Source organism: Pieris brassicae, chromosome 10 (assembly GCF_905147105.1).
Source record: "Pieris brassicae chromosome 10, ilPieBrab1.1, whole genome shotgun sequence".
Lineage (NCBI taxonomy): Eukaryota > Metazoa > Arthropoda > Insecta > Lepidoptera > Pieridae > Pieris > Pieris brassicae.
This window is the reverse complement of record NC_059674.1, coordinates 18,034,019-18,057,027: the sequence shown is the minus strand read 5'-3', so window position 1 is coordinate 18,057,027 and position 23,009 is coordinate 18,034,019. Positions and strand designations below refer to the sequence as shown.

At 33.6% G+C, this 23,009-nt stretch overlaps 1 protein-coding gene and 1 long non-coding RNA gene across 2 annotated transcripts in view; one reads left to right on the top strand and one right to left on the bottom strand.

Moving 5' to 3' along the window:
- The first annotated feature begins 313 nt into the window (after positions 1–313).
- Positions 314–23,009, top strand: part of LOC123715230 (activating transcription factor 3) — a 61,540-nt gene continuing 38,844 nt past the window's right edge. The window contains exon 1 of the mRNA XM_045670162.1: positions 314–727. The gene's annotated coding sequence lies outside the window, so the exon portion shown is untranslated. The remainder of the gene's footprint in view (positions 728–23,009) is intronic.
- On the bottom strand, positions 11,868–20,623 carry LOC123715231. The gene is made up of 3 exons (XR_006754406.1): positions 20,387–20,623; positions 19,290–19,369; positions 11,868–11,980 (listed from the first exon to the last, which is right to left on the bottom strand). It is a non-coding gene; the product is annotated as an uncharacterized LOC123715231 (long non-coding RNA).

Here is a 23,009-nt window from a genome sequence, read left to right as displayed (position 1 = left end):
TATCATTTTTCTGATATCAATAGAATAATTTTCTATTTGATTCTGTATCAGTCAAGTTATCAAAAGTTTCGTTAGACGTTAATCGCGAATTGAATTGACTTCGGTATGTAATCCATCAATGAAGTCTTGACCAATGAGCGAATAGAGTTGCGTCATAATGCCCGCGTTCAATTGGGGAATTATGATGACAAAGTTATTTTAAGACTGAGCGAGAATGCGCGCGCCGGTGTCGTACATGTGTGATTGTGTACATGTTCTGGTCCATGTGTGCGTGTGTTGTCGAGGCGCGCTCTCTGTTTATCGCGCGGTACTGTGCCCGGCGAGCGCCTCGCATTCACGTGCGTTTCGCGATTTCAGTTTTCCGGCGGCTGTCGATTTATATTAATGTTTCATGGTGTTTTCCTTCAGTTTATTGGTGCTAATTCGTGCCGGGCGATAAGAAAACAGAGTTTTGTGAGCACGCGTTTCGTTGGAGCAGCTCGTAAAAACTATTAGTGTTTTCGACGGATGCGATGAATATAATTTGCAAATCAAGTCTGTGTGGAAAGAAGATTCGTGATAGCTATGTTTTGATCGGTCGTTGTGGTGTGCCGGGTATTGACGCGATTCGGCTCGCGTTGATCCTGATATCTTCGAGATTTCGGTGCTTTGGACTTCAGCTGAGGACGTAGGCTGTTGATTGTGATCCATTCGTCGGACTCGCAGGCTGTGCTTTGCGCATATTAAGGTATGACCTTGACAAAACACATGTAACGCCGTTTGGTTGCGATGCTTATCTTTAAATATTTCCTTTACAATTGCTTAGTATTTTCATTACCTTGAGGTTAGTTTTATCGACTTAATTTTTTTTATAAGAATCTAATTAGAATTATAGAAAACGAAGGTTTACTTGTTTAGCATATATGTATAAGACAGATCCTACTTATATAATATTTTGGTTATATACTTAATCCAATCCTTCCATAGATACATTGCCTCGTTTAAAATGAATATTGCGACTGTGCTCTTATAATATTATCAACATAATCATTGCACACTGCACTTGGCAGTGTCCACTCCTTATCAAATCACCTTAGAATTGTGTATTCTTCACCACTAGATGACACTAACGATGCATTTTATCATCTCATCCATCACGGTTGAAATCTAATACGCCCATAATTACTATTCTAATTATGTGGACAATTAGCTCTACGCTTGTTGAAGAATATTTTGTGTCCAGCGACAATAAGCGTAAGGAAAAATGTTTAAGCGTTATAACTACATTATTCCAGACGTTCTAGAAATTTCCTAGACCAAGATATTTATTTTCTTGTCGAGTGACGGACATTATTTTAAATTGAAGAAATTATTACTGTCTCTTTGATAATAGAACTTAAAAACATATACGGCCTACACTATGTTGTATGTTAATTATACACGTAATACAACTATATTATAAATGTTATACACTATTATATTATTTCACGAAAACATCGCGCGTGGAACACATACAAAATTATTTAGGTAAATAACTACAAAAGCTTCCTTTCTATAACTCTCTCCAATACAATAATGCTGCAATTGTTTATAAACGATGTTGCATCTCGTGTTAATAATTATTGTCCCAAATGGGAATTTATTTCAGTAGGTTACAAGATGTGAATAATGTAATGACTCAATTTTACTCACATCCTGAATATTCATTATCGTGCATTATGCAACAAATCAAAATACTGTTTTTATTATGAAACCCTAATCGCTTCGGTTTGTTCCTTTGCTATTGTGCATTATTATTATAACATACAACGTTAGTATTGTAATCTAATCAAACTTGAAATTTATATGAGATTCATTTAACTGGATGAGATTTTGATTTGATATGGGGCTACAGAAACTTGAGAATTTTAAATTGGATTATTGACGTCTAAAAGCGACTTATTATGAAGCCAAATACATTTTCTTGAGCTTTTATTAACTGTATGTTTGATTGTATATGAATACGATTGATATTATTTCGATTACGCTTATAAGAAAATAAATAAGTATTTGTTAAAGCACAATTTTTCTCAATTTTATCTTAAATTGCGAAAGTCGACAAAAGCTCGGTCAAAATAAACCACCATTTTGTATTTCATAAGCGTCACTTCATGCATACACGCCTACACATGTTTTTATTTGACCCCAAAATAATTGTTTTAACACTACAGTGTTTGTCCTCGTATGGTTTACAAAGTTTCTATGCAATGTGAATTATTTTTATTTTATTTTAAAAGGCACACTAACGATACACATACAAACACTTAAGGCCCTACCCCAGCATGAATTACTGTGTCAGTGTCTCGGGGTGGACTGCGATACGCAATCGAGAGTTGGAGCGCTAAGGCGCGCCGGTCCGTAATAACAATTAGTTATGTAAAACATTAATTTAATGTAATTTTATCTTTTTTTTCTGAAATGGATATATAATAATTGTCTATGTTTGCCTTTTTTTCTATCGAGCGCAGTTATTTAAATCGTGTATCGATCTTTCAAAATATATACATAAACTACTCAACTCCACCGTATATTTTTTCCTGCTATAATTCAAGAAACGATGACCAAAAATGGTAAGGAAGAATGTACTTTTTTGGAGTTGTGCGACCGTATAGGCTCTTAAAGAAAACACATGACATACAAAAACAAAATAGATACATATGCATCAATGACAAGTGTGCACAACAGAGCAGGAAGCATTACAATGATAAAGGGAAAATAACTTTAAACATTAAAAGTAAAAGATAAAATAGACAAAAAATACAAATGTGCAATTTAACATTTTAATATATTTCTACTTTGATCTTGTCACTATTGGTCACGGATCAACAGTGGCTGCAGCATCTTACGCCTGAAGACATGGAGACTATCATTAAATGGATCTGCTTCTCATGTACTCAGAGCGTCGTTTAATGCAAGATAAAGATCTGTTTTGAGGAGCATTACAACCGACGTTGGTCCTGCTGCCCGAACGTAAAAAAGGACTGATGTGTTTCTTGTGTTCCTCTTCAAGAGGAAGTTCACTTGAAAAACATGCATATATTTGATAGAAAGTTATCTGTATACCTTATTGGCTGTATTTGCAAGCTCTAAGTTCCCCATTACTTTAAAGGCGCCTTATAACTGGATCATTGTAAATGAACTTTTTGTATCGTTTATAGTTTAACCGTGAACATAACATTTGTCTTACACTCAGGACCTTCGTGATAATTTAATTAATGCGCTGGAAATTATTGATCATATTACGAACGGCCATATACTTACATGAACTTAGGTATATTAGCCTCTATAAAATAGCTAACAACATAAAATATACATAAACATCCTGCTCAATCGTACCTTATGTAATTCTTGTTTTTCTTATTCTTTAGTGTTCATGAATCCGTTAGTAGTAGTAGTAGTAGTAGTAGTAATAGTATTTTTTGTATTATTTTAGGTTAAAGTGGTTCTATATTTTTTTATAAGATTTGATTATGCTCTTTACCCATCATATTTCTTACTAGAATTGCCTGGGATAGATTGCCTGTTAGGTCGGTAGCCCGTGGCATGCCTTATAATATTATGTATTATGTTATTTGTTTTTCTATAAATATAACGCAGTGTAAAAGTATAAATAAATAAAATATGGCGACCTTACGAGAAACATCAAGTAAAAAATAAATATATACATTTATAAGAATATTATGTATCGCCAAGTTAACCTTTGGAACTTTGTTAAATCAGGCATTTATATATAGTATCTTCAATTCTTACCATAATTTTATTCGCATAATATGAATTTTACATCTTGGATGTAAGATAAAATGTAAATAAAACCTGTAGTAAAAGACACACAGTCAACACAATATGAAAATACTTGTTATTTCTGCGACTTAGTCTTATGCCGATATAGTCTTGATCTCCAAGAGAAGATTGAATCTTGCGCTGCTGCGAACTGCTGCTGATTGTTAATACGATATGTTACTAAGAGCTCAGATCCATAAATTCCCTTTTAACCTTCTTTTGGTGCCGCTCCGTTTCTGGTGTTTGGCCGTCAGTCACGTGAATCGAGTCTTCTGTGTTGTCATGATGTTTCATTCTACCAAAACACGGTTTGCCCTAGACTGTATCCATTATGATTAATTGAAGGTGGCAGCGGTTATGGCGTAACACGTGGCCCAGGGAACCAACGTTGTTTAATCCTTTTAATACATGAATGCTCTTCGGGTAAAGTGTACGCGGTATTTAATGAATGAATCTCAATGAAAGTATTTCCGAACCAATTCGACTTAGGGTCCTTCAAGAAAAGAGCGTACAAATTCTTAAAAGGCCGGCAACGCACTCGCGAGCCCTCTGGCATTGAGAGTGTCCATGGGCGGCGGTATCACTTAACATCAGGTGAGCCTCCTGCCCGTTTGCCCCCTATTTTATTTAAAAAAAAATGAAATTGTCTGATTAATGGTATATGCTAAATGTCCGTCTATTAGTAGTTAGGTAATAAATAGTGTTAAGCAAAAAGCTCAGTTGTGAGTAGACTGACTAGGCAAGGTTCCACTGATCGAACGTACAGACTCTACGACTACATACGCACACATCTGCCAAGTTCACACATATGTTAATTGTGTTTGTTATAACCCACCCACACATACATACAGCGTACATAATGAGCGTTAACATTTAAACTGTTGATTAGAAACTAACGTGAACTGTTCTGTGACATTCTTAATATCAAACAAAGTAACATTTTCCGTAATCTATGGCCAGTGTTAGCCTAATGTTCAATAGTGTGTTCAATGTTCAGAACTCAAGAATGCATTAAGAACATTTGGCCGATCTATATTGGCCAAAATTATAAGGATGATATATCCCTTTATTGTCACTGGATAGATCGAGGAAGCCTACACACATATTAAACGGTAGAGTTGTTGGAGGTACCAGATATCTCATGGACTCTAGTAGTTACGTTGTGGGTGTAAGCACTCCCACGGGAGATATGAAGCTACGGTGTGTCGCCGACCTTCCAACGGAGAACCAAATAAGAAGAATAAGAAGAGATTAGAAATCTGGTATCTTTTGTTAGGAAATAAATATCTCTATTAGTAAATTAGGTGAGACTTAAATACCTTATTAAATCTAAAGTTAGGCTAGCGTCACACTCATCTGTAATAAACAATGTATCCACTAGAATACATACTTAATACATGTACGTGTTTTAATAAAATCTTTTTACCTTTTTTATAGTAAGTGTTATCTCTCTCTGGGCCTCATATTTCTCTATTGGATGGGCGACCAGCCTGTCGGTTTCCTCACGATGTTTTCCTTCACAGGAAGTCCATTGTTGCAGAAGCCACTAGACCAACACTGCTTGTAGTGTTTAGCTGTATGAATACTCAAAATAAAGGAAATCAGTGAAGCGTTCACACATCAGAGATTCTCAAAAGAGGCTAAACCTTCGTATATTTAGTTCGTGAGAATTATAAGAACAAACTTTTGTTATAACACTTAATCACTTCCTACATTTCAAAGGGCGGAAGTAGTGTGTTTGAAATAATAAATAAATAGTCTTCTGTGATTTGTTGTGATGCCCTTCGTATGAGGCCGATTTGTGTATTACGAAACATGATGACATTAACGAATTGAACAGTATTTTCTTAAGAGATATTTATTTGTTCAAATCGAGTGGGTATCGAAGGACATGTCAATTGTCTTTGTGTTAACCAATTAGCGAATGACATGGAGAGCTCTGCCACGTTTGATGGACTGTATTTTATATAATAGGGGTCAAACGAGCCTTTGGGACGCCCAAATAGGGCAGTCATCGCAGCCCATGGACACACTTTTCAGTGTCTACATTGCCGGCCTTTGAGGGAGGAGTACACACACACTACAATTTTGAATAGTTGGAGGTCGTATCTCTCGATTCAACAGGTCGCTAGTTCGTAAAACGATGCAGTAGACATCAACCCAAACAATTCTTCAGAACTGACCTGTCTTCTTTATACAAAACGCAAAGAGACGGAATGTCTCAGGGAGTAGCGGGAGAGAGAAGCCGATCAGTAATACATTGTAAATGACATGAAAGATTTGAAATTTCTAATAACTACTACAAAGCAAAAACAGATTTTTTTAATTGGAAAATTTCAATTCAATTCTACAAATTACGTATTTATGTCATCGTAAATAAATTAATCTACGGTTCTTAAGTAATATAGCAAAAACCGTTAACGTCGACATCGATTAGAACAACATACCGGTTATATTGACCAAAATCAAAGGTCCCAACTGAGTTCTATTTCCTTACAACCTCATCGGCTTTTACGACTATCGGTTTTTACGACCAAATATGAGTAGTCTTTTCGATGTCGTTATAATAGATTTTTTTATTTTGAATTAAAATTATAGATTTTAATTTGAGATCACATTAGTAAAGCATATAGATAAACTATGGTGATGACACTATAACTAAGATACAATAAATATAAAAATAAAATCAATATTGAGTATTTTCGATTAAGTATGTACAAATAGGTACATAAATATATACGTATCTTCTATATACGTAGCCGGTAACATTTGTATTTTAATAGCTTGTCATATGCCAGATGTTTTACAGTCTTTTGTTTGTGATAATGCTAATCGTTTGACAGAACACTCAATTCTCAAGGAAAAGTTTTTATGAGATGGAAAATCCTTTAATTGACAGTTTGTACTTATAAACAATTTAGGATTTGGTTTTTGATTCGACAAATACGGAGTATACGCACACATACACCCATTCACATATTCAAACAATCGTTTAAGGTCCTTTAATACTATTTTTTCTTTAAAACAATGTTTCTACCATGTACCACGGAATAATTGTAATCTAGTTAGTTACAACATAGGGGTAGCGTTAGACAATTTTGTCACAACCATATTTTATTATGAATAAAATTTATGTTTATTTCGTATGAAATATTTATTAATTTTTAAGGTATTTAAAGTTGAAAAACGGAAGGTTTTAAAGTATTACACATTTTGTAGTCAGTTTTTGGAAGTGAAACTTCTTTATCGGCGTTGGGAAAAAAATTACCGTCACTTTTTTCAGTTTTGCATCACATTTTTCCGTTACGCGCCATTCTTGTCCCTACCACGGTTGATTCGAAGAGATTCGAAGCCATTAATAACGATAATATATAATGATAGTAATAATTCTATTACAATTAATGAAATTCTGTAATAATATTAGTAGTAATAAGGTAAAATGAAATAATTGTATTATTTGCATTCATGTCTATTATAATAAAAGCCTTTTGTTAAACTTTATCTAATTTTATGTTATTTAACCAATTTCTGTAAAGTTGCATATAGTAGATCATTTTTTGAAAAATAAGGTCGCAAAGAAGTTTCACTTCTTACGTGTGTACACGCACACATTTTTTTTTAACGGGCAGGAGGCTCACATGATTTTAAGTGATACCGCCGCCCATGGACACTCTCAATGCCAGAGGGCTCGCGAGTGCGTTGCCGTCCTTTTAAGAATTAATATCACGTAGTTTATTTAACTAACTTAAAATCGAATAAATCAATTTGATTTAGAATTTTTTCATAATTTATCATAGAGACAATCAAATTTATGGTTACGATAACTATGGTCACGCATTGTTTTATAACCTTCTAATTTATACGAAATTGTACAGCAAACATATCTGCGTATTACAATTTTCTTTATAGCAAGAAGCCGACCTTGGCTGACACGTTTAAGACATTCCGGTTTCTTCACGATGATCCAAAGATCATGCGTAGAAAAAGTCCATCCAGGGTTGAGGGATGACCTGGGCAATATAAATGAAATCATAAATATATAGTTCCATACGCTATGTAAATATGTCAACATCGAATGTAAACATACAATGTTTGACGGACATAGATTATATTAAATCTGTGTTTGTGTAAACCAGTGCCAAAATACAATATTTCAGTCGTAGCCTTGACTGGTGTGAAGTTTACTTTTGGTTTTCAAAATATAATGTTTTAAATGTTTGATTGTTATTGGTGGAATGGCGGTCGCGTGTTTGTGATTGGACTAGAGAAGCCGACCAATCACAATCAAGCGATCTATCATTTGGTTTACATTCGATCTCGCTTTGAAGAGTTGTCTCTGCCTACGTACCAACATATATTAAGTAACTTAGTAGCTACTCTTAGATATCTCTTGAAAATGGCACACAAGGCACAATGTACGAAAATAATTAGAATACTGCATAGATTGACAAAAGGCCTGCTTCATAACAGTTCCTATACTGTAAGAAATAGTTTAATGTTTTGTTGTTTTTCTCTATGTGTATGTGATGTAAATACAAATTGCACCGCATTGGAGTTATCTGTAATGGTAGCTTATTTTGGTAAACAAATATAACCTACTAAATAAAGGATTCATATGGATGCGTATCTCAAGGAGCTAGTCACTGCATTATTAATGTTGCCTTTTGGAAGTTTTGTGTTTAAAAACCAAAATTCATCAAGGTCAGTTTAAACGGCCTCGCATCGTTCACATACATGATTCACACAATACAATGTATTAGAAAAAGGTATCTACATCCTGGTTATAAACATCTTACTCTCAAGATCAATTATGTACATATTATAATCGATTAACATTAGTATTATATATGTCATATTGTAAACTAATCGATTATTGGTAATCATAACTATTAAATATACTTTATTTACAATAATAAAAATAATTCACAATTTATAAAAAGAAATTTAAAAAATTTTGGTCCCTGTGGCAGTGTACCTTAACGCTGGCAGCATTTCCTCGCTGTATTGCGATACGTTGAGCGAGGAATCCACCAGATCTGGGGTCAAAGGTAGTATCTACCAGACGCCAATTTAACTCTTTAATTAACACCTATATTCTTGAACCCCATGGCCCAAGAGTCTCTACTCCAATGGGAACATTATCAAAGTTGAAGGAAAGACTTGATTAAAGGTTTCATTGGTTGATCAAAATCAACCAGGTTTTAAGATGGAATTTATTAGCTGTATAATGTTGTTACTATTGGTACCATCCACAAATAAAGCTTTTTATAAATTTGATGAATATTTAAATGATTCTAATCCTTGGGATTGATTTGCTCCAGTTCAAAACAATTTGTGTGACTTAAAACTTGGCGATTAAAAAGAGTGGCGGAAAGTTTCTTGCTAGTTCTTCTTACCCGCTCTACGCCCTTAACATATGAACTGGTAGTAAATGTAAATTTGTAATTAATTTAACTTTTTTATTTTATTTGTAAAAAAAACGTCTTTTTTACGTTCATAAGTGTATTTGTTTACCTATATGAATAGTTATTTTGACTTTAACATTTTTTTTCTTCATATTTAACCGTAACCATAGTAACCACAGTAACCACCGTCACGCTATCCAATCTTGTGTTCTACTTAAGACTAGGTTATGCCATCTTTTCCTTTAGAGCACATCTTTTCCACTATAACACGAGGTATTTTGAACTAGAAGTTAACGCCGTAATTCAAAACCTCTACGTTGACTACGAAGTTCTTACACCCGACTTTTATAAAAAAATTACATCCCGTTATTGCCATGAGCCGATTCCATTAGAAAATCTACGTTCAAAACATGTAATTTTCCAGACGTAAACAATTATTTATTATTCTACTAGCGACACAAAATTCTCAATTTAAATAACAATGAGAAATTAAAATGTCAGTTACTATCACGTAATATTATTTACGGGTATTAACATAATCTTATGGCAGTAAAGATTACTTTTATCTTTGAAATTTGCACTAAGACGATCTTTGCTTGACCCGTTTGTGACTGCAAATATTGGTCTAGTCGGGTAAATAACTTTAACCGTGAGACCGTTTACTTTGCCTACGCACGTGATTTAATCAAACTTCTGAATTAAGAACTTCTTTCGTTATATGTCTCATCTACATATATTTATTGAAGACTAAGACAATATTGAAGACAAGCACAGATTACAGGTGGATTCGAAATGACATTTCCTTTTGCCGTTTATGAGTCCACAGATTACAGCATATAAAGCGCTTTAACAGTTAGAGACGAATTTGTCAGTTTTCTTTTCCGAAGCTAGTTTTTAAATATACAGCGATATAGTATTAAAAAATACAGTGGCACTACAACCTTTTTATATCTGGGCCTCAGGCTTCTGTATGTGTTTCGTGATCATTTGTCACTCATGGACAACCCGCTGTCGAGTTTTTTGGGTCTAAGGTAAGCCGGTTTTCTCGCAACTTTACGTTTGAGCGAATGTTAAATGCGCATATGTTTAGATAGTCCATTGGTGCACAGCCGGGATCAAACCTACGACCTTATGAATGAGAGTCGCACGCTGAAGCCACTAGCCAACACTACTCTCGCTACATATAAGATTAGACTGAACCTTATGAGTATCTTATACGTAATAAACAAACCACAGATTAAATTAACACATGACAAATCAAATGAGTTTAAACTTGGAATGACAATTCCAAATTTAAATCACGAACAATGTGCCGTGACCCAATACTAGCAGGTCACAGGTCTAGGAATGCTTCTAGATATTCACGCCTCCGTTAGCCTTGTGGGCTATTTAGATGATTTCTGTTTGTTCATTAGCAACACCTTTTAGCGATGTTTCTGCATGCAAAAATACTATAAAAATTATTTTAAATTAACACGAATTTACAACCTTGCAAATTTGCTTTGCAAGCGGAGTTATAAAAGGTAGTTCATAAGAGTTTTTAACTGCAAGGCTATCTATGCAGGTTTTACACTGTTATGACATTTTAGATTTTAAAGAATGTATACATAGGCATAATATATATACCTATATGCAAATAGATGACCAGGTGAACTTAGTATATCGCCTTCATATACTTGTATAAAAACTTAATACAACAGACCAAATTTTTATTTCTAAAAATGCATCAAGTATTAACCAGTATGTTTGTAAAGCCCGCTTTTTCATAAAAAAATATTAAGTAACATCATAACAGATGTCCTCCTTTTCGCTTTCTTTCTAATTGATTGTGACGAAAAGAGAAAGTTAATATATGTGTGTGTGTGTGGTGGGGTGAGTGTAAAGCATTGGCTGTACAATCGCTTAGATAATAAAAAAATCACACAATCTTTCAATGGCACGGAAATGTCAGTTTCAGTCACCTCGAACACATTTGGTTTTCACAGTTTACAATGCAAATATTATTCAATATTACTTCCGTCTAGTTCCATTATACGCTATTTTTTATATAAAAACAATTTTTATCGATTTTACAAATCGTACGTATGGTGAAACATAGTGTATATACGTAGTATATAACATATAAAAAGTATGTCTTAGTTAAATAAGATCTTTTGCCTCCACACGTCCTCCATGGAATTTAATTTATTTTTATTAAAATTATTTTAATTGTACTGTATTTCTTGCAACCTGTAAATAAAAATTTAATTATATTCTGCACAAAATACCTTGATGTACACCTGTACAGGTGTGTGTACCTCTCCCTAGAATTTGTTAAAGAGCTCCAATACCTGCAAAAATAATGTAACTTGTTATTGACTAAAGAAATTTGGATTTTAGATTCTTTAAATAAATAAATATACGTTTACATTACAGGATAATGTAACATTCTAATATACTTTCATAATAATGACTTACTAGACTTGTCCTATAACTCCTAGATAGGGCAGAAGTTGTTCCTTTCAATATAATATTAGTAAAGTGTCGTAATTAGTTCATAAACAATTTCTGTAAACTGCATAACCCCGAAATTCAATTTACACACTAAATCTGATATTCTAATTCAAGGCTTGGAAGTTGTAAATTAGTGCAAGTGGGTCGATGCGATTATTGCGATAAAAACTGCCTCTGTGTATCAGCTTGTTCAATTATTATCTCGCCAGGGCATAGACTATAGATGTACAGATGCGCAACGTCGTAGTTCTTTAGAGTTGTTTTATTCGTTTTTAATATATGATCTGTATGGGTATAGGACTAAATTTTTTATCTATTTTTATAGATTACTTTAATACAACAAATGTTTCTAACTGAAATTTTCTCAAAACCTTGTTGGTTGAAAGTCATTTTCACAAGATACTTTCTTTTGCGACCTCCAATTTTTCATACATATCCCTCAAAATGGGTGTACATGGAGCGCGATAACTGCCTAGTAGGCCACGTTACTATAGAGGCGTATAGTAACTTAGCCTACTTTAGCTATAAAGGTTTATCGATAGACGCTATTTTGGACTAGTTGACTAAAGTGTAGCTCTAAAGTGTTTTTCAGAGACTGTTTTGAAATATAGTCAAACTACAAGTCTTTGAAATGCAAACAAAACAGTAACTAACATACATTTAATCCATAATCACGCAATAGGTATAATCTTTTATCTCTTTCCGACAAAACTTGCTTCCGGGATAATGAAAAGAGAGCTTTTGGTTAATCTGTGGAATATGGTCTAGTTTTTATGAATTTATGGTGAAGAAAACTGCGAGTTTATATTCAGTAATTATGATAAAACTAATATGATCTTTAAACCACTTAAACCCAAAAGGTATTGTATTTTATTAACATAACTTTTACACATTATAAGAAAACACTTTTTTTACCGGATTGAACTTATAATTATTTTACATAATTTTAAGATATTTCGCGTGCTTTACAGTGTGTGGTCACGGTGACTGAAGACAAAAGGTGTTGAATGTCAAAAAGTATCACAGCTGTAGAGAAAGTTGTATTATCTGTATTTCAACAAGCTTCGATAAAAAAGTGTTTTATTTAGACCAAAAAGGTTTCATAATTATATTGGCTTTGAAAATGCTCTTAAGTAATACTTGTCTTGTTAGTCTATGGCACATCAAACGAGCCGCATGCAAGAATGCTAATAGATTGTTTCTGGAACATCGGCTCATAAATAGAATTTATTCTTTGCCTAATGAATGAAATAGCTAATATTACATAATGATTTTGATGTGAGACGGATTTTTTTAAAGAGTACTTAAAAGTCTCAAGCGGAGATTCATTACATAATAACCTGTTTTTAAATAGAAGTTGTACTAAAAATTAAAAACATGTCCAAATTTTTTTTAGTTTAATTGCAATGTTAATAATTTTGTGAGAGCAGTGTTTGCTTAGTGACTACAGTTGTAGGTTCGATTTTTCGACCAATGGTCTTTTTATGTGCACATTTCACATTCGAACGCTGAAGGAAAAATTCTTGAGGAAACCGGCTTGCCTAAAACCCAAAAAGGTGACGGCGTGTGTCTGGCACACGAGGCTGATCACCTCCTCTGTTAGATTGACAAATAATCGTGAAATATAATTCAGAGGGCCAGACCTACAAAAGGTTGGATAACCATTATGTTTAAAATATTTATTAAGAATAATATGAATGAAGGATATATATGTTAACTATTAAATGTATTATATGTTAATTTTACCAACAATTTATGACTAAATCGTATGACGAATATGTTATTATGTCTTTATCAAAACTAGATAAAACTTAGGGCATGGGTCAGGACGTATCTCGAGGCTCAATAATTTGTCTAAGGGTTGAATTAAAATATTATTAAAAAAACAAATTTATCACATTATTTATATTAAGATAACATATACTTTCAACGATCGTGGTAAGTGTCACACGTCAGGGTATCTTTGTGATAACATATGTAAAAAATAAAATTAATCTCTCGTTTATGAAACGAAGACTATCAATAATTGTTAGTATAAATGATAGACTAAAGAAGTGTTGGCAGCAGTTGCAACTGTGTTGCATTCAGCATGTGATTCTCTTCCTAGAGGTCCCAAGTTCGATCTCCGGCTGTGCACCAATGGACTTTCTGTCTATGCGCGCATTTAACATTAGCTCGAACGGTGAAGGAAAACATTCTGAGGAAACCTTACCTTAGACCCAAAAAGTCCATAGGAAGCTGGTCACTTACTTGCCTATTAGATGGACAGCTGGTCATGTAACAGATGCAATTGTAGCACTGTTTATCTTTATATATATAAAATTCTCGTGGCACAATGTTTGTTCCCATATTTAACGGCTCGACCGATGCTTATGAATTTTTTATGCATATTCAGTAAGTTTGAGAATCGACTACTATTTTTTTTTCAAACCCCTAATTGATATGGGGTAAACTTGAAACTTGCTGTGTCAAGTATCATCACAAACTAACGCAACCGCCGTATAAGGAGGAGGAGGGAAGCGGATAAGGATCTGCTGTTACAGCATCCCGCCTAAAGCGATTGTTGGTTTTTTTTTTTTTTTTTTTTTTTTTTTATAAAATAGGGGGCAAACGGGCAGGAGGCTCACCTGATGTTAAGTGATACCGCCGCCCATGGACACTTTCAATGCCAGAGGGCTCGCGAGTGCGTTGCCGGCCTTTTAAGAATTTGTACGCTCTTTTCTTGAAGGACCCTAAGTCGAATTGGTTCGGAAATACTTCAGTGGGCAGCTGGTTGGTGGTGTCGCGGGGTTTTAGTGGTACAATCCCACGAGTCCCTTGTAACCCTTACTAAGCAGTCGAGCCGTGGAAGGGTATACCCATACACTTGTAACTTTAGCTGGTGTCCACCCCAAAAAAAAAATTTTTGTTTTTCAGAAAAAAATTTTTTTGATACAGCATACAAAAATACATACAACTCTCAATTGTCACCCCTCTACGATCAACCCCTATTTTTATTATATTTTATTATTTATTGAACAGAAAAAATATATTTCCTCGAAATAATATACAGTGCAGAACAACGTTTGCCGGGTCAGGTAGTTATTATATAAAAATTATATTCAAAATAAATGAACAGTTAAGTATATTTACAATTTCATGTATATATTTTAATGTGTAGGTACATTAAGAAAAACGCTTCCAACTATCCATATAAATAAAATATTTTTTTTATTGGCTGTTGCAACTTACGATACGTTATCTATGAACCAATCTTTATTGATGTTTATGCTAAAAGTCAGCCCTGTACACGCGAGATAACAAGTCGGTCCCTTTGATGCACTTAATCTAATATTAACATTAGAGTGTGCTCTCCTTGTTAAAAATGGGTGAAAAACTACTCAAGTTCTTGAGATTGACTCACTAAACTTTGTCTGATTAAAATTGTTTTAATTTTCTTCTGACTACCGGATGTTGGAATGAAACTGTATACAACTTTTTAACAAACTTTATCGAGTTACGTCAAAACGTTTAGTTATATAGGTAAATCCAAGTTTATGTCCTTAAGTTGTATTTAAGTGTGCAAAACTCACATACATGTGCATTTCAAGAAGAGTGTATCGGTTCTTAAAATGCCGGCCCTCGAATGAGCGATGCTCACACAATAATGACAATATTAGATTAGATGCAAATTAATGAAAAAAATATATATAATACAAGAGCATATCACTAGTTATAAAATTTCCTCATATACTGTAAAATTATATTGAAAACATTTTCGTGAAACCATTACATATATTGTAAGAATTTATTTAACATTGAATATATTAATTATACAACGAATAAATTCTCACGTTATGGTTGTCGTCCTTAAACTTATTAAAATTCAAGTAGAAATATGTAGTTTTACGTGTTTATCTTAAAATTTATCACAAGATTGCACAGCGCCGACATTAATGAAAATAATTAACACAGTTACAAAATTTACGCAATACCTTTCATTCGAGCTGTGTTCGTAAATTAGACGAGGATTGGTGTTTTCAAGGGTCATTGTGAGAGGCCAAAAGAAAAGCTGATCCATCCCTGCAAGTACTGGATTCGATCTCATCTAGCTTTTACTACAAAAGCAAAAAGTCTTGAATAATATGTCTTGGCACAGCTAAAAGGAAACTTGCTGTGTCAAGTATCATCACAAACTAACGCAACCGCCGTATTGCATGTCGGGAAGCGGATAAGGATCTGCTGTTACTGCATCCCGCCTAAAGCGATTGTTGGCTTGGGGACCCTTGGCCCTTGTAACCCTCACTAAGCAGTCGAGCTGTGGAAGGGTATACCCATGCATGCAACTTTAGGGGTAATGTTATAAGGTCTAATCTGCTAATAGCTGTTGTCCAATTATTTTATTATCAAATAACAACTTCATTGTTATATTTTCATAATAAATATAATTCTTTGAATCTTCAATTAAATAGATTTGAGGTGTTTTTTAGAGGTAACTATATTTTTTTAATCAACAATTTTTACTTTTCAGCCCCCGATTGTAAATGGGAACTATCAAAATAATAATAATAATAATAATGACAGAAATATGGTCGTGATAAAATAGATCTAGCTGACACGTACTAGGTGGTATATGGTATTCAGGGGCTGGGTTAAACCATTAAACCACTACAGGTAGTTCTGACCAGGTCGTGTAGACGCCGGGATCTTTTAGCATTCGATCAGATCATAAATAAATAAATATAGCCTTTATTGACAATCTTGTTAGTTATATTTTGTCTTATTTCTACTCAGTTATTGACGAAATTTAGTTAAAGTAAATGTAAATATTATCTTAGTATTTTTAGCAAGGTAAAATTGGAGATGCCATCTTAATAATACAATACATATATTCGGATTGTTCTACATAGGTGTGGCTAATCACGAACGTGTCACGTATTTGACACGGTTTTAAGGATACAATTTGAAGGTTATTTCTAAAACTTATTATTAAAGGTCTCCATATAAACATATTTATTACATGCCACTTTCAAAACATGTCTAATATACATGAAGTTCAGGGATAAACAGTTATTTATGTAGGTCTTTATTTGCTCGCTTTTAATGCTCCCGTGAGGAATTTTCGCTATTACAACATAATCACTAACATTAATGAAGATGTTGATATATTATACAATATTAAGTAAGTTTGTCTATAACGCTCTTAATGAGGTTCAAGTTTTTACTGTTTGCCTGTATTTTGTTTGTAATTTCTATGTTCTAATAAAATTTATGACGTCATAGATAAAAACGTATTGTTAAACTGAAATAATACAGCAACGGGTGCTGTAACGCGATTAGCCTTCAGTTTCTAATCCAGTGGCTTTAGAGTTAATACGTTTTTAACATAGACAAATCTTTGCTCTAGATCATGCTATAGTATAGAATTGTCAGAGATCTCTCTCAGGAAGAAATCCATTCTACGAAAACACACGAAATACGTATCTTGATAATAGTAGAAATATTTTGTTAGAAAAACTAAACAATTATTATTCGACCCAATTAATGACACATTCTCATGGGATCAAATGTGAAAATGAATTTTCATATACGCACCCATGTTATACTAATTATCGAGCAATATTTATATTTGTTCGTGCTAATTTGAAATTAAGGCTAGCTAATAATAATATGCGCAGAGGGGTCAGAACTTGGGAGAAACTGATCATGGTTGGGAACACAGAAGGCAAAAGATCAAGCGGCCGTTCACCAACCAGATGGACCGATCAAGTAAGACTCAGACCTCAAAACTGTACACTGTCATAAGAGCGACGCTGGACAGAAACTGATGGAAACCGACAGTTTAGGTGCTTCGTTGCTGACCACTATTGTCAGACATGAGCTGCCGATTAAACAGAGAGACAGCTAATAATAGCTACAAATCAAAACTGCTATGACATATACAACATTTACAATAAAATTGCAAAAATTGCATTTTTATGAGAATATTCAAACGCAATTTTAACATTAAAAGGATCGATTTTAATAGTATGACGTGGATCTTCTAAATTTATAAATTAAATAACAATATTTGTATACAAATACGATTTTTTCTATTTTATTAAATATATAATTTGTAATTACTAACTTTATATGCTGGCTTTATATCTGCGACACAAATAAGTCTTAGTTTTCTAAAATATAATCTTCCAGCGCCGCCTGTCCTTTGCTACCTCCCGCCTATTGCTGGCTTTCAGCTGCAGCAGGTCCTCTACTCTGTCGATACAGCGGTATATACGCTGACCACTAAGCCAATCGCCGACTTAATCTAAAATAAAATAAAAAGAAATAATCTAAAAACTAAAAAGCTCATCTCAGGGATTCATGAATTGCGATGCAATACAAAAGAATAAGAAAGTCTAAATAATAGGTAGTGTTTAAACCGCGATAATATCACGCCTAACCAAGATTCTTGGAACCAATTTGATGCCGTGACAAATGAGTTACCGAGGAATGTATAACAATGAAAAATAATATTTAGTTCAATCAATCTATAGCTGTTGTATAAATATTGACGGCGCGAAAAGAAAAATTCTACTCAATAGATGTAAAGTTTCTATTACCAATATGTGTTTATATATTGGTTACTAAGTGTGTCTGCATATTTTTATACAAGAAGATATATATAAATAAAAATGATATGCAAAATATGTTGATAAGTTTATATGTCACTGGCCTTAGTATATATATATGTGTGTTAATGATTTAATTATGTTCGACGTCCTGGTGGATAGAAAAACTGTGAACAGTTTGTGTTTCCACCACATCAACTTCCTTTAAATTATGAACACTTATACAATAAATAAATAAAAAATAAAAATAAAGCGCGAAACTAGAAGACGGCTGGATTCGAGGATTCGAGGATTTTGTTTGAGGTTATGAATAGAAAAATTACACGAAACCTGAAAATTTGTTTTTAGCAATTCTTTGTCGTGATAATAGGTAGATTACAATACAATTACCCTTAAATTTAGTGGTGTTTGAACTACTCATTGTATAATCACGATAGGCCAATTCTTTATATCTATCCCAAACGTTGTGCTGGTGCAGTGGCTGGATACTGAGGATTTATTAGACATTCTGACATGTCAAAAAGATTAAATACTGTTATACAATACCTACTTGGAAGTATGCCAGAGGCGTGATTGTTTACAAAAAATTCTCGCTCATGTATTGTAAATTGGCTAAGATTTTTAATTTTAACAAGTTTAAGTCTTTTCTAATATTTTCCTTTGGTGAGCTTTCATTCAGTGATCATTTTTTTTAGCTCTGTTGAATTTGAAGCATAGCAACTTTAAAATAAATTGTTTGAACTTACGTAATTGTTGATAGTAAGTCGCCTTATATCGGAACGAATTTAATTACGATTTTATCAATTCGATTAAGTACTCCGAGTAGGGTTTTTAATGCGGTAAATATTTTTGGAGATTAGCTCTTTATTTATTTCAGTATCAAACATCATACATAATGTATATTCTACAAGTTACAAGATATCTACGTCCAAAATACATGACAATTATCATGAACATAAATTAAAAAAAAAATTACACATCCAATTTTTTTACAAAAGGATACCACTGCATTCCATACCTCGTCACTGCCGACCATTTTATGGACAACAACCTACCATAGAACAAAGATTATGACAGTGGACCCTGCGGACAAACCACCAACGTATGATTCAGCTATCCCTAAGAAACACTTTGCTGGCTCTATAGTAACATTATAATTGGAAAAACTAGGATTATTAGAATACTATCGGACAAATCCGCGTTGCCAATTAACAAGTCAATTGTTCTTCACGACCTCGAATCACCCTGCCTAGACTTCACACTACACTCATTAACAATTGAATGCAAATTAATTAATTCGAGTTACATAACGCATGATGAATGAACAAGTGCACTTTTAATATTACTCATACTCTTACTAAGCTCAGTGGTTAAGATTTTAATCATGGCGAGGAAGAGAGACAAGCGAATGGATTTGGGGTAGGCCTTCACTCCGTCGTGTATTCGAATAAAGGTTTTTTTGTTCCGGAAACAACCGGTAAATGTAAACAACATCTTACGGCGAGATTCAGAATCGAGACTTATTATCTTTAGACACCTGATGTAAAGTGTTACTGCCAGGAGGCTCGTGCATTGCCGGTCTTTTAAGCTTTTAGGCTCTTATAGAAGGAACCTAATTTAAAAAAAAAAACAATTCTGTTCAGTTTTTCTTTTAGTATAACCGGGGCAAATGGGCAGGAGGCACCGGATTTTAAGTGATACTACTGAAATTCAATGCTAGAAGGCTTTTGCGTTGCTGGCGTTTTAGGAATTGGTACGCTCTTGAAGGACCCTAATTAGAATTGGTTCGGAAATACTTAAATACTTCAGTGGGCAGTTGGTTCTAAATTATGATGTGCTGCTACATATACATATAAATACATACATTTATTACTCAAAAACATTTACATATATAGCTGGAACATTAAATGTAACCAGTTGTTGCCTTCTAGCAACACATATATTTACTTAATATGTACTTTCGGATGGATATATATGATGGGTGTATTTGGCCTCCCTTTCAGTTTAACGTTTTAACAACAAACTCCCAAACGAAATTAGAGAAATATCACTAAATAAATTCAAAAGCCTACAAAAGCAAATTAATCAATAAATCTATACCTTGAGATTGATTTGCTCGAGTTCAATCAATTTGTATGACTCAAAACTTGGTGATAAAAGAGTGGCGGAGAGTTTCCAGTTCATCTTGGCCGCTCTAGAAAAAACATAACACACGATGAACGACTCATTAATATTTTAACTGGACAGCGATTTTTTCCAGTAATAACTAATTAAATCATATTTGAATAATGTATTTGGTGTCTGTTTGCTGGATTTGACTGATTCGCCATGTCAACAAAACAAATAACGGGCGTTCTGCCAGTTTTGAAATTAGGTCGATATAATTTATAAAAAAATAATATAAATATAATAGGGATCTGGAATTTATATATGTGCACGCAATTTGAAAGTATTTTGTCTCGGCTATCCTATAACTGAATCAAGTTAGAAAGTACATGAAAATAACATTAGTAAATATTTTAATAACTATAGATAAAGGTATTTACAGACAAAGACATTCAGAAAACTTGACGCGAATTATCGCGCTCGTATGTCATCCGGACATATGTAAGTCGGATTGACCGCTTCGAGTTTTTAACTGAATCTTACGGTATCTGTAAGTTAAATTAAATTGGATTTTTTTAACTGTCCTAGTGGCGTCAGGCTGAGCAATTGCCTTTCTGTTTATGTGGGCTCGCACTCGCAGATACAGAAATCTGATGCTCAGACCTAGAAAAGGTTTATTCCTCAATCCTATCGCCTCCGTCCACTCAATAAACCATCACCATTGGTCAGAAAAAAGATGCATTGGACAGTGTATGGATGCACGAACTCAGAGTCGCCTTACCTAACATTACTATGACAATATTACATAATACGTTGCAATTTATGTAGTGACTATGTGACCCGGCAAACTTTGTACCGCCAATGGATATGAATAATGAATACACAACAAATATTAAGATCACTCTATTAGGAAATTACACAATAAAGGTACGAAAATGTATACGTCAGTTATTTGTCTTTATTGACATTGACATTTTTAAAACTTATACGCTATTATTTGAATATTGTAGATATATCTTGTCGATTCGAAACCTTAATACGTAAAATGCGTTATTTTCTTGCGACTTTACCGTATCAACGGGATGACATACAATGTTCAATAGTTAACGAAACTTATGAACATGTTGTATTGGATTTTTTTTTCATTTATATTTCGTTAATTTTCCAACGTTTTTAATGATTACTCCGGGAGTATAATTAGACAAATAATAATATTTAATCCGGATAGTTTTACATTTAAATACGTTTCTATTTCAGTAGTTTTTAGGTAGGTAGGTTTGTTTTTAGGCCTCCTCCAAATCCCGCCATTTCTCAGCATTGTGCCACTCTTTGCCATACACCAGATGCTGTTTATTTAATTTAGTCTATCCACCGTCTAAGTTGTCTTCCTCTACTTTCTGTTTGTAAATTTGACGAATACAACAACCCAAAAACTATGAAAATCTGTGAAGACGTTCTCAAGTTATAAGTGTTCAAACTAACCAGACTTTGTATATATTAAGATAATATAACCGAGACTGATAACAGAAAACAAAACGTGGCATTGTGTTTAAATCACACCTACGTATTCCGTTTCTGTGTTAACATGATTTATATTGTTTTTTCCCGGAGTAATCCATTAGCAGTGAAATAGCTTATATTTCGCTTTGAAAACGCGCGGAGCGCATGGGCGATCTGCCAGACACGAAAAATACGAATAAATGTTAAATATTCGCGACATTATTGCCGATAGTTAAATGTTATAATTGATTAAATTTTTTTAACAAATGGTTCATTTTTTAGGGTTGAATTATTTAACAATAAATGTTGGACGTTTGGACGGATATTGAGGAAAGTTTTCACTATGTGAAACCAGCTATCAACTAAAGGTATTCTGAACCAATTCGACTTAGGGTCCTTTAAGATCGCATACTTACGAGCCTTCTCGAAATATTAGTGCCCATGGGCCACTAGGTGAGCCTGCTGCCTGTTTTCACTCTGTTATATAAAAAGTGCCTGGTAGCAATAACAATCATAACCTACAGCAGGTTTACTGGGGTTAGGTATTTGAAGTGTTTAAGATTTCATTACTGAGTTCTCATCTCAGGTGTTAAAAGAATTACAACTTATCTTTATAAATAAAAATCGAAAAATATTTTGTTGGGCCCAAGACTAGATGGATAGATTAATTCTAGTAATTTTTATTGTTTATTCTTCAAGAAATTTATAATAAAAAAGAGTTTTCTCTCTGAGGTTTTTATGGTGACAAGAATTGGAAAAATTTAAAATAAACGAATAATTTAGTACTACAGGTACTTATGCGAGCTATGAGGTAGCTAACATTGCATATGTTGGTATGTAGTTACTAAAAAGTTATTCTAAGTAAGAAAAACATTAAAGTGACACGAAAGATTCGGCGCGGAGAGGGTAGTAATTATTCAAATCTGACATTGTTCAAAAGTGATAGTTCCCTGAGAGAGCAGATTGATAACCGAAACTTTTTTGAATATATTATATTGTGTCAACGAATTTCTGTTCGGCAGACCAAATTCTGTATTAAACGAAAGTGTAATACAAACAGTGTTCAAAGTCAGCACACCATCTGCAACGCCTCATTTTCAGGTTACGCAATTTTTTG